The sequence below is a fragment of the Equus caballus genome, chromosome 28 (genome assembly GCF_041296265.1).
Source record: "Equus caballus isolate H_3958 breed thoroughbred chromosome 28, TB-T2T, whole genome shotgun sequence".
In the NCBI taxonomy this organism is placed as follows: Eukaryota; Metazoa; Chordata; class Mammalia; order Perissodactyla; family Equidae; genus Equus; species Equus caballus.
Window position 1 is genome coordinate 27,551,945 of NC_091711.1, and position 11,449 is coordinate 27,563,393.

General features: G+C 40.7%; 1 long non-coding RNA gene across 1 annotated transcript; it reads right to left on the reverse strand.

Moving 5' to 3' along the window:
- Positions 1–1,351: 1,351 nt before the first annotated feature.
- On the reverse strand, positions 1,352–9,146 carry LOC102149424 (uncharacterized). The gene is made up of 3 exons (XR_289665.4): positions 9,064–9,146; positions 4,030–4,123; positions 1,352–1,527 (listed from the first exon to the last, which is right to left on the reverse strand). It is a non-coding gene; the product is annotated as an uncharacterized lncRNA (long non-coding RNA).
- Positions 9,147–11,449: the final 2,303 nt, after the last annotated feature.

Genomic DNA, 11,449 nt, shown 5'->3' on the forward strand with positions numbered 1-11,449 from the left:
TGGTTGCATTAATACCCATGTGGCCAGGTTCTTCTCTGAGTCAGAGGAGCAGAAACAGAAGGAGGTAGACTTTTCTGAGAAACTTGCTAACTCTCTTCCTAAGTTGTGTGGACCTTGGAGTTTATCATTTTCTTCCAGTTTTCATACAGTGATTTAGGTGTCTTTCTTGAATTTACTGCTAGGATAGCATATCCTATCATAAAACATTATCATATTCTTCAGTTCACCTAGCAAAGAACCATTTCCATGTCATTTAAGTAAAGTTACAAGTTGGATCACAGATCTCTAACCATGAAGAAAAAGTTAAAATCTATTTACGTTAAATGCTACAGTGGCATAAAAGCTATTATCTAGTAATTAATCGATCTCCTGCTAAAAAATTTGCAAAAATTGCTTAACTAAGAGGCAAAAGAATGAAGATGAGGGAAGAAACTTGACTGTGGTTAACATTAAAGAGACTGAGATTGCCCTCCCCGTGACTCACTGGGTTCTTAAATGCTCCATAGGACTGTGCAATATATGCTGGGCCCTAAATTAAGTAGTGAAGGAAACTGACATAGCAGGCTTCCATGAATTATTCCTTCAAGTCTGGGTCTATTTGTGAACAAGCTGCAGCCTGGAACAGAAGGATTTATCCAAGTGCCTTAAATCATAGTTATTTTTTAATTTGAATGCATCTTGGTACAGTAGGAAAACACAATTTGAATATTAACTTATGTGACCCTATATAAATCACTAACCTCAGTTTCTCCATCTGTAAGATGGGAATAATACTACTTTTCCTGCCTACCTCATCGCATATGTGCTGGAGACTGTCTTTGCATCAGGCGCTTTGTTAGCCTCTGGGGATATCAAGGAGAATAATACTGATCCTTGCCCTTAGGAGCTCATGACTCTGTTGAGAAGAAGGTAAGTCCACCAGATTACTCTGTAGGCTATCGAAGTCAGCAGAAGTCTACTCCTCAGGGTTGTTGTATTTGCCATTGCCTCCACCAGGAACACTCTTCCGCAGGTACGTCGTCTCACTCCCTGGATTCAGTTAGGTCTTTATGAACAATCATCTCAGAGGTGAGGTAAGGAGGTGGCCAGGGATAGGAGTAAAAAGGTTTAGAAATGAAGTGACATTTGAGGTGATTGTTCAAAGCGGGGAGAAGAGAGGTTAGAAATAAGTGTAACAAAGACATCCTCAACACGTAAGCAAGAAACAAAACGAAGCACGAAGAGTTCTGTGATAGGATCAACATAGGAGTGTGTGTGTGAGAGAGGGAGAGAATGAGATATTGAGAAGGGACTAGAATTGGTTTTGTCTGTGCATGCCTAAAGACCTAAAATAGCAGAGGCTTAAACCAGATGGAGGTTGATTTCTTTCTCATATAAAAGTTGTAATTAAGGCCCTGGACTAGTATGGCACTTCACAGTGTCAGCGAGACACGTTTCTTCCACCTTGTCTGCCACATGTGGCCTCTTTGTCAAATTCCCCTTCTGGTCCAAGATGGCTGCTCCAACTCCAACTGTGAAAGCCACATTCTGGAGGGCAGGAAGGAACAAAGGAAAGAAGTCACTCTTCCTAATCCTTGTGGTAGTTTCATATACCAACTATACTTATGTTCTGGGACCATGTCTGGTTGGAAAGATGACCTAGAAATATAGTCTTAATTCTAGGCAGCCGTGTGTCCAGATAAACGTGGTTATTGCTATGACTAAAGCAAGAAAGGATGATCACTGGGGGACGCTACAGGTCTCTGACAGTCTTTGTGTGTGTGTGTGTGTGTGTGTGTGCAGGTGTATTTATGCCCGTGCAGCTGTGTGAGGCTGTGCACATGCCTAGGTGGCAAGGGGGTGGCAAGATCAAATGAGAAGATATATAAGAAGTTACTTTGCAAATGGATAAGGAACTCTAAAAAAGTAACAAATTATTCTAGGACAAATATACGTGTTGGTGGTTATATATTTAATATTTTTTTAAAAACCTAGCCTGAGTGTAAAACACATTGGCAGATATATGAAAACAAAATAGAATTGGTTACTTCCTCATTTATGTTCCCATAGCACTTCACAACAATATCATTGTATAACTTATTTTTCTTATTAATAGCTTATGCCTCTGTTTCTCTAGACCATAAATTCTCTAGACTATAAATAACATTTTTGGTGAGGAGAAATTTATCCCCTTATCTGATGTTTCCTTCCATGTTGGGGGAAATCCGTCAGTGTAATACTTTTGGACTCCCTCTGCCCCTTGGGATAAGGTTGGGTGGGGAGATGAATGACTTAACTGAGGATTTGGGGTGAGGAAGTGGGCGTGCATAGCTATACCGCTTCCTCTCTCCTCTCTCTCTCTGGAAAGTCTCATCCCCAAAGACTGTATTCTGCTCTACTTCTTTCAACAAAAGTTTTAGAGTTTGGAAAATTGATTCAATTCAGGAGTATCAATACCTGGTACACAGACAGGGGACTATTGAGGAAAAAACAAAGGAGATTAAGTTTGGAGGAGAAGTATCTACACGGAGTGGCTGGAATAGATTGAGTTAGGCTTTGGGGAGGAGGCTAGACTCCTGGGAGTCTTACCCTGCAGGTTCCAGCAGGCTTTGGTGCTCTATCCAGTTGAAGGATAGTCTCTATTCCTTCTTTCATCCAACAAATTTTTACTTAGTGTCTACTAGCTGCCAAATATGGTTCTAGGCACTGGGAATGTGGCAGGCTCTGATGGAGCTTACATTGCAGCTGGAGAGAGAATCAGTAGGCAAATACATTTATCTTTTTTTGTATCGCAAAGTGCTATGTCAAGTGGGAATCAATGTTCTGGAGAAAAATAAAACAGGAAATGGGGATGGGTGAAGGCTTTCAATTTTAAACAGGGTGGTCAGGAAAGGCATCCTTGACAAGGTGACATTTGAATGAAGACTTGAAGGAGGCGAGGGAGTGAGCCATGTCAAAATCTGGGGTGACAACACGTGCGGGTTTAGTTGGTGTATGGCTCTGCCCAATTTGGAACCTTCTAGGATCGGTGGCCCCAGGAGTATCTGCAAAGAAGCAGTGTCTCCTGGGGATGGGAGGAGTCCTCACGCATACAGGGACAACATGTCCTGACAGTGGCATCTCTTTCTTCCAGGGAGAGACCCACACCCATGGTTAGCAGTGAAGCCCAGTGGTTAAGAGAGTAAACCCCTAAGGGATATTGTGGGAGGTAGAGGCCCTTATGCCCTACTCTCATATTTTAGTCTACTTCGAGGGGCATTGCTGAATGTGACATTCCCAGCCTTGTTCCAGCCCTTCACTCACCTCTGGGGAAGGAATGACTAGCCCGATTGGTGGATTTGGGTGTAGGAACAGGGTATACCTAGCTCTGCCCTTGTCTCCCTGTGTTCTCTTAGATTCTGGTGTGTGACTGTGTACTCTGGATTGCTCATGGCCATGTGGTAACCTTGCAGCTCACAGGGGAAGGCTGTGGTCCTCTGGAAGCCCCTGTGGCTGGGTGATAAATTTCCCTAAGCCTGGTGGTTGGCATTAATAAGTCCCCTTGTCTGTGTATATAGGACACAGTCTCTTCTAGCAGCTTTCTCAGGAAAAAAGGTGATAATTTGATCTTCATTTATTACTCCTTTGTCTTATTTCTCAATTGAGTCAGAATTGGGTGAGGAAGAGAAGTGCTATCTATCGGGAATCTTAAACCCAAATTCTGTGTGTGTGTGTGTATGTGCATGTGTATAGTCTGTAATCCATGTAATAAATAGTCAGTGAATGAATGGATGGGTGGGTGACAGTTGAGTTTGCGTTCTTATAATTGGCCTTGAGATCTTTTAAAGCACCATCGTCTAGGGAAAAATGTCATTTAGAGGAGTGGACACAGCTCACTATAGAAGATACATTAAAAAAAGAGACCACAGGGAGGGATGGTTGTATAGAACCAGATTTTTACATTTTAGTGGGTGAAATTTTTTATTCACTGACACACTCATCCTGTGGCACTGAAATTTGACAGGGCAGCTCCTTTAATTGAAGTTGCTGTAGATATGGGCTTTTACGTACCTGCCCAGAGTCCCGCAGTGGGGAAATCACACCCTTGGTCTTGATATCTTTGAAAGCTTCACTCAGTCTGTCAGACCTGTGTTCTTCAAAGTCCCTGAACAAGTATAATAAAGATGGTCACTATTCCTTTTTGACACCATCACCTAGAACTTGGCTTGTCCTAAAACTGGAGATGAGGCTTTGCTTTGTCCTTGGGGGGAAGAAAGGAATGAAGGAAGCTGATGTTATAAAAAAGGTGGCATTCTCTAAGCTTGATAATGATGGGAACAGTTGAGAACCTCCAGGGTTTTGAGAGACTGCTGAACAGTCTGAATATCTGAAAAGACGTGCTACAGAAAAGATCATTGAGGTGCCATATTCATCTGTTACCATAACACCATCTCTGTGCTTTCTTGGTTTTAGGTTGTTTCGTGATTATGTAAAAAAAAATGTTTTCCCTTTCTATGTACTTATGGATGAGCCTAAGGCCTTGGACAATAATGAGAAAGTCAAATTATGAGGAACAAACAGGAATTGGGGGGAAGTTTGCTTTTCTTTTGTATTTGCTGAGCATTAGAATTATGCTTCTGTTTTTAAGTAGAAATTGCAGCCTAAAGAGATACCATAATCCTCATTTTGGTTCTTTTGGGTGGTTGAATTTGGGTGTAATGGGATTTGCTTATATTCAACTGGCTGATACATGTGACACCGTAAAGCAGCCTGGAGCTTTCTTGTGTAAACAAAAGACCAGAGAAATTAGCATTAGGACGAACTACATTTATAAAACGCTGTTAGCTTTTGAGGTAGATTTAGATTCTTTTGTCTAGATTGTAAAAATCCTCCGCTTCTGTCTCTTTTCTGCTCTTTTATCTGCTGAATTCAGTGCTATAAACACAAAAGCGTTCAATAAATATAACTCAACGATGACAGACTTGGATATAAAAGCAAAACAGTGCTCAAAATTGCTAAAGTAAGTTGGTTATAGTTGGTTTTTTTTTAAAGGCCATGGAGGTATAATTTGGTAGAATTTCAAGCCTCCCTTAAATGATGACAAAAGGTAGCCAGTGCTGTCTCCAAAAGGCTCCTGGGGTCTAAAATAAAGATGAATTAGGAGAAGAGGTCCAGGAGCCTTAGCAAAGAGCTTTGCCATGGTAAGATGTAGGGTAGCATAATTCTTAAAATTCCCCATGACGAATCATATCCATTGATAAGCTTTCCTACACTTCTCAGAAAGGGCACAAGTAGACCTGTGTTAAATTGCTGTGTGAAATAATGCATTACCCTGTCACATCTGGCACATTCTAACTGACTTAGTGGGCTTTACCAACGTCCCTTCTCTGAGAGTGCATCTCGGATGCTTTATGAGTGACGGCTGAGCTCTGAGACTCATCACAACCTTTCTTATGTAGAGTCGGTAATCCATAAAACTACCGTCCCTTTAAAAGATGGCAAAGTTTGAACAGATTTGTGAGAAAGAGGACCTTTGCTTTTAAACTGTGAAATCATATTAATGTGAGTCGGGAGAGAGTTGGACGAGAAATCATCCTGAAATATTACTATCTCAATCTTTTTGAAGACTAAAAATCAGGAACAATTATAGCTAATACATTCTTCAGGGATTCTTTATTTTCACAGACATTTGGCTTCAACTAAGGAAGAACTCAGAGTTTTTCAAGGTTGCGCTTAGGGATTGCTTGACTGTTCCTTCAAAAGATGTGAGGTTGGTTTATTGGCAGTTTATAGCTGGATTTTCATAGCAAGCATAAAATAGTTGAAGCAGCAAATGATTTGTGAGGGTGTGTGATGGGTGGGGGTAGGGAGGTGCATATCGCTCTCCCTAACAATCTGCAAATCCACTGCCAGTACAAAACCACTTCTTTGTGTGTGAGATGACCATATATACCTTTTATTTTTAATATTTTTAGATTCTGGCCTTCTTTAACGATTTACTTTTACCTCCAATCAGAGTGTTTCTTGCAATTCCTCTATCCTTAGATGTGCTTTGTAGACCAACTGAGAGTGAGAACAAAATGAGTAAATGGCTCAATTGCAAACTGTTCATCAGCCTCCCTTTTTTGTTGTTGTTTTTAATTTCACTTCTTAAATTCTTTCCAGGTTGTCAAGAGGCGTTTTAACATCTGGAGAGCAGGGCTGGGTCCATGATGTGCTTTAGCTGCTCTCATTACTTTTCATGATAATGCCTCTTTGTTCATCAAACCCCATCATATTCATGCAGATTTGTGCTAATGATTATTTCCTATGCAAATATTTCAATTTAGTATTTATAATAGAAGAAGCACTGACCAGCAGACCTGAAACTGAAGCTTAGCTCAGCTCCTAACTGTGAGACCTCATATATTGTACCTAATCTCCCTGGGACATAGTTTCACCTCTGTAGAATGGAGGTCTTAATAACTATCTCACAGAGCTGTGGTGAAAATTCAGCAGATGAAAAGCTTTATAGACTTTGAAGTACCATACAGGTGTTCAGTCTGTAGCAGAGAATGCTATCTGTCCACCCAAATCCAGTCTCTTCTTCTTCTTAGTATTGGAGTTCTGTCTGGATCCAGCCTGCAACTGCATTTCCAGCCTCCCTTGCAGCTAGGTATGGCCATGTGTTTAAGCTCTTGCCAGAGAAATGAAGGAGGGAGACATGTGTATCATCTTGGCTTCATTTACCTTGCAGGATATCTCTGGCCCTGGACTTCCACTTGTCCCCTTTCTGATGGGCTGGAAAGGCTATTAGCAGAGTGACCTTGGAGACCAAGTATCATTACACTAGTTCCCTGAATCAGAGAATGGGGCAGAACTGTCAGCTGATCTATAACACATGTCTTGGACAATTGTGTGAAAGAGAAATTAATTCTGTTTTGTTTGAGCCTCCTTTGTCCTTTTGGATCTATTTGTAACAGAGATTTAGCCTACCGTAACTAATTCTGGCATTATTTTGATAGAGATTCACAGAGTTGATATGAATCAACTCTTGTTGATTCATGTTGATAGAGATTCATAGAGTAATAGATCTGGAAGGAGTCAGAGAGGTCATCTGGCAAATAAAAATAATGCTTGGAGAAGAAACCGTTTTTACTTGATCATGAAACAAATTAGTTTCAGAACTGGAATAAAGTCCAGTTCATTATACAGCTTTGCCTCTTTCTAGAGTGAGTAATAAACATATGGAATTAATACCTAAGAGATGGTACACACAGAACATATGAATAGATTCAGACAGTTCCTGTGTAAGCTTTTCATAACCCCTCTAGAAATGGCAAGTTAGAGAAGTGGCATTTTACCTAATATTTTACACTGAGGTCAGGGTGGATAACCAGGCCATCTCAGAACGCAGACTCTGGAGTTTCTTTTATCAACAGTCTCCCAGCCAGGGTCCATGTGTCACATAAAGAATGGCAACCCCTTTTGCTTTTGTGTGAACACTGCCTCGGGGAAAAATGGTCAACCTAGCAGTGGTACTGGGTACGTTTTAGCCACAGCTGCTGAGAGCTTCTATCCTCAAAACGATTGATCTAAAATGGCCTCTCAAAAAACCCAACAAGAGAGACGAGATTATGTTTTTAGCATTTGAACCAGAACACACTCACTCTGCTTTAAAAGGTCTTATGGGACTGAAAAAGCCCAAGGAAACAGAAGTTGCTGTTCTCATTAAAGAAGAGAGGTATTTTTATGCATTGTTTTTATTCACATCAGTTAATTTAACGTGCCTTGAAGGGGACTCTTCCGGGGTAGCAGTATTAAAGTAGCAGCTTACTCACTGATAAACAAACATCAGTCAACTTGACTTACCAAAGTTTGTGTACAGATAAAAAGTAAAGAATTACCTTCTACTTGATAGATGGGATGAATCCTAAAGGTCTCTTTGGACCTTGTGACAATACGCCATGCAAAACACTTAGAATTAAATCCAAACTCCTTAGATATGACTTGTACATCTCTCCATGATGTAGTCCATACCCACCTCTTGCCCTCATCTCAAGACCCTCCATCCTTGGCTCACTACTGGGAGGCCCTGCTTGGTCTTTCTGTTCTACCACCATAACCTCTTTAATGTGCCACAATGTTCTGTACATGCTATTAATATGGCTAGCTGCTTCTCCTTTTCTTGGGTCTTAATGTAAAAATACCTCCTTAGAGATGTCTTTCCTGACCACCCTCCAAAAGGAAGATCCTACCACTTTATTTTTCCTTCAGTTTAGCTTATTTCCTTCAAAGCACTTACAGAAATTGACTTTTATTTATTTGTCTGCTTATTTATTTTCTGCTAGGCATTAAATCTCCCCCACTGGACAGTGACTTAATTGGCTACTGACCTGTTTTGACCATAAAAAGGGCAAAGTTCAATCCAGGGATAGTCTGAGACTCCATGTTGAGGCCGAGCTAGAGCTCAGGTAGGGAGAAATGGAAACCTAGAGACTGGGCATGAAGAGAGGGATTAGTGACCTGATAGAGTTTCCTTGGGATGCAGGCAGGCTGGGGTGGACCTCTAAATGGAGAGCAATCTCATATGGGAAGTTGGACAAGAAGACCAAGAAGGTCAAGCACCTGAGAAGAAGCCAACAGAGCAGAAGCTAAGGCAGAGAAAGAGGCAAAGTCTCAGACAGACTAACTGAGACTCACATCCATGTCCAGCTCTTCAATAGAACATATCAGCACTTCCCTGGATAGCCAGCCCAGGACCATGATCAATATCTCTAAGGACCTAGATGACTGGGTCTTGGGGTCTTGGTCCCCTGGGCCAGTGACTTTACCTCCTTCTGAAGGCAATGCTATTTGTCCTTGCGTCAGACAATTGGAGGGTGATGCTTTCTTCTGTCTGGTGTCACCCCTGACCAATTCTTAACTCTATGCACACATCCCAGCAATAGGATGTTTTCCCCCAGCTCTGAGAGCTGACTTCTCTGATCGCAGTATTGCACCTTTGGTCTAGAAGCAGTTTATAAATCTTGAGCTTCTCTTTACCTTCCCCAAATTCTGACCCCCCAATGCCCCTCTCATACATCAAAACCCTGTTCAAGTTCTGCTTCTTTTAACAAAACTCACCTTTGGCTTCTTGGAGAGGAACCCAAGAATCCCCTTGGTTTGTGGACTGCCCTCAAGTGCAGATGATTCTCTTTAGACTCTGACTTTCTGTTGTTATAGTAACAGCAGATGTGCCTTCTGGAATGTTGTGTTTCCTGGGAACACTGTTGCGAGGATCATAAGAGAGGCTTACTTGGTCCCAACTCTATTTCAGACTAAAAAAAAAAATCCCACACCTGCAACTGTATTTGTTTTCTTGCAATATAAAAGCCAGGAGAAATTGACAGGGTAATAGAACCAAATCTTTGCAAGAAGGAGGACATGTAACATGATGAAATCTGATATCTAGCATGTTCTACTTTACTGAAGAAAACAGCGGTAATAATTGACCTGTACTGTGATTATCAGCATAAATTGTACAATAAACTGTAAGGGTATAATGGAAACTTTAAAAGCATCAAATAGATGATAAATGATATCAAACATAGTGGATTATTTTACTTAACTTAGATTTTAATGTTTGTAACATGAACAAAACAAGGCATTTGTATGCAGAAACCTACATTATCATAAACATATTTGCTAAAACAGGAAGCATAAATTGTGGTTCAATTTAGTAATGTCTGCTGGTATGCTTGAATGTTTCTTTGTGATTAAATGTGAACAATTGCTCCTTTAAGGTAAAGGTCTGTGTATATGTGATTAATCAGATTGAAATGAAAGTGCAGACAGCTCATGGCATGCCTAGTTATCAGAATGATTGATTTTAGTCTGCGCTTCTAGGTGAAAAAATATCTGTTAATAACCCCAGCAGCCAAACCCCTGATGTCACTGATAGCTCAATGATTTTGTGCACATTCTGCATTATCGAGCTCATTTGCACGTAGAGGGTCTACACAGTGATCCATTGGATCACAAAATTGTAACATGAAAAAAAGTGACATCCAGACTTACGCAAGAGTTATGACTGCAAAGTGCATTTCATCAGTGAGAAGTTTAAAATTGCTGCTGTTGTAGCTGTCACAGGCTTGTTATTTTCTTTGGTTTGTGTGTAGGCAAGGCTGTCAAGCTTTTATCACGCAAACGGGTGTTTTTGTGTACCGTAGCTCTCTGCCTGCTGGTGACAGCCAGTCTCTGAACCGAGTTGTTATTAAGTCTTCAGCTTTAAGATAGTGCTTTACCAACTTGGTTGAATTACACTTGATCATAAATACCTGAATGTTTTACTGGATATAAAAGGTTCAGAGCAAAATATGAAAGCAGATGTGCGGTAAGTATTAGTGGATTGCTGGTGAGGACTTTGCTCTTCATCACCACAAAGGAAATGGTGTCATACTCCGCAGGCTCAATTCTGGGTCCTCTCAAAATGAAGGACTAAGGTTAGCAGGAAACTTCTCATGTAAAACTTCAGTGTCATCTCCATCCTCTAACCCCTGATTTTCCGGTCCTAGCCACGATATTGTCCAATTGTCAACCGCTCCAGCCCTGGGCCCTTCTGCCAAGAGATTTGTTCTGTCTCACAGCTACCAAGCTGTTTGTTTCTGGATGCATGTTGATACAAAATATGTAGGGGAATTTATTTGGCACCAACTCTCTTGCAGATTAAAATTTTTTCTCTTGTACCCACAAGTATTTTTGGTGCCTTGCTAAGAGACCAGGAGAAATTGACGAAATCATAAAGCCAAATCTTGGCAGGAGAGCTGTTAGATGTCTTTTATATGATGAAATATCACACCTAACATATTCTACCCTTATGGAAGGAAACGTAATGCTGATCCTTTTCTGATTTTGATTGTTAAGGTATATTGCGAGGTAAAATATGTGGATATAAGGGAAATGTCAAATGCTACAAATAATAGATATAAACCACAATGGATTCATTTACTTAGCTTTATTTATTAGACTTGTAAAAAGAAGGGAGCAATGTATGCAGAAACCATTTCTTAGAAGATTTCATACAGTTGTGTCTGGTACAATACCTAGCCCACAACAGGCACTCTATAAATAGGAGCCATCGTTATTATTATTGATATTACTAATGTTATAAGCAAAAAAGGAATATGATTACATGTATATTTATGTGCTGAATGGCCAGATAATGGAGGCCAAAGCAAGACTGCTGGAATAAATGAGAGTTCCTAAAGAAACGCACACCCAAGGAGATCGTACCCTCCTTCCAGAGCTTGCCTGTCTATGATCTAAAAGCTTACATCAACCCAAACCTAAATCTCTGGGGCTGTGCTAGCCAATGCAGTAGCCACTAGCTGCGTGTGGTTATTTACATTTAAAATAATTAAAATTCAAGAAAAAGTTCAGTTCCTCAGTGACCCTAGCCACATTCCAAGTGCTCAATAGCCACCTGTGGCTAGTGGTTACCATATTAGACAGCGCAGAGAACATTTCTATC